We start from the raw sequence: 1,712 nt of genomic DNA, 5'->3' as shown, positions 1-1,712 counted from the left end.
GCTCTGAAGAGGTTTGAGCACAAGGCTACTGGTTCTGGTTACCTCAGGAAGTCCTAGTGGTCTCCCCTGCAACATGATGAGGCCCATTTTATATTCTGCCCCCCTCCCCAGCTGTCCTTGGGAGCAGTGATATGCTAGGGGTTCATAGTCTGGCAGGGCCATCACAGTGGCTGGTATCCTGGGACAGCCCTTATCAATTCAGGCAATGTGAGAGGTGGCCTAAGGCTTTTCCTTGGGTCCAAGGAATGACCAGGCAATTCTGATTCCTCAGGGATCACAGGTTCATCTTCTACTCTAGCGACCTCCCCAGACTTGGCGGCAGATGGCTTGTGAGCCTTTAGCTTGGGAATTCCTGCTCCTGAGGGAGCAGTCCCTCAACGGCCAGGCCTGGGCTTCTAGTTTTGACTTCTAAGAGGTTAAGGGCTGCCTCCTTAATCTCAGGCTGTGCAGCTTTTGAAGGACAGGAATATCCAGACCTAAGGTTCAGGGCTCATATTAATGAGCCTGGTCTAGAGCCTAAGGGTGGTCAGGGGTGGGAGGAAATGTTCCACTATCTATAGCAATATCTGTGCCCTATAATGCTATGGAATAACAGCTATATCTTGTTCAGAAATCCTAAAATATTATTGGGGGAAGATAATTCCATCTCAGACCTAAGATACATGCTTTCTGCAACTGCAAATGAGCATTATGGTTAGCATTGAGTTCCCTGGAAGCCAAGGCACAAACAGAACCACAATAGATAACAGCATTTCATTTCATGAAATCCACTGAGTCCCTTAAGATATTAATATGTGTGTTGAATAAGCAGTTCTTTAGTCAAATAAACCTGAGAAATACTGCATATACTACATCCCACATCCTGTTTGAAGATTCCTAATGGTATTAAATAATGAAAGGTCTGACATATCTTGCAGCAAAATTTAATTTTTTTACTCAGTTTCCCAAGTTTATTTGATCATGGAGCCCCTTTCTCATGGAAAATTTATTAACATCTTGCAAGAAGCCAGCATTTTGAGGAGTTCATTTCGGAAAATGCTTATTATTTACATAGTTTTCCTCATCACACACGCATTTTTTTTTTCCTGATTCTAAATTCTAAGGAAAGGCCACACATATCTCTGTTTCCCTGTGGTTTGTCTCTGTCTGCTGGTCTGAATCTCTTCCTGTCCGTATGATTCTTTGTCAATACCCACGTCCTCAGGAATTTCTTTAAGTTTGGGGGGCCAGGGTAGGGTAAATTGACCTGGTAGAAACCCACCTATGGTGATCTAACAAGTTTAGTGAGGTGAAGTCAAAATGAAGCTTTGGAGGTGAGGATAACTGTGAAGTCCATCAGGAGTTGGCCCAGGAAATCTGGTGAGAGGGGATTATAAAGTACAGCAGTGTCTCGAGAGCCTTCCCCGAGTATGAAGTGATTTGTACTACTTGGAGACAGCTGTGATTTTAGCCAGTTGACTCTGATGACCCCCTTCCACATTTCCCTGTTCACTGTTTCGGGGGAGATGGGCTTGCAGGGCAGAGAGAAGGATTATGCCAAGAGATGCAATGGTTCGAGGCCTGCAGGTCATTCTGGACTTGACTTCAGCCTCTGTTCTTTTAGGGACAAGAAACTGGGGCCTTGAAATAGGCTGGTCTTTTCTTGATTCCCCTGGGCACACAGAGTCCCCATCCCCTGCGTCAATACCTGCCTGAAGGGTGACTATCTCCCC

This window comes from Lemur catta, chromosome 3 (genome assembly GCF_020740605.2).
Source record: "Lemur catta isolate mLemCat1 chromosome 3, mLemCat1.pri, whole genome shotgun sequence".
Taxonomy (NCBI): Eukaryota; Metazoa; Chordata; class Mammalia; order Primates; family Lemuridae; genus Lemur; species Lemur catta.
The sequence above is the reverse complement of the archived record's forward strand: the minus strand, read 5'-3'. Positions refer to the sequence as shown.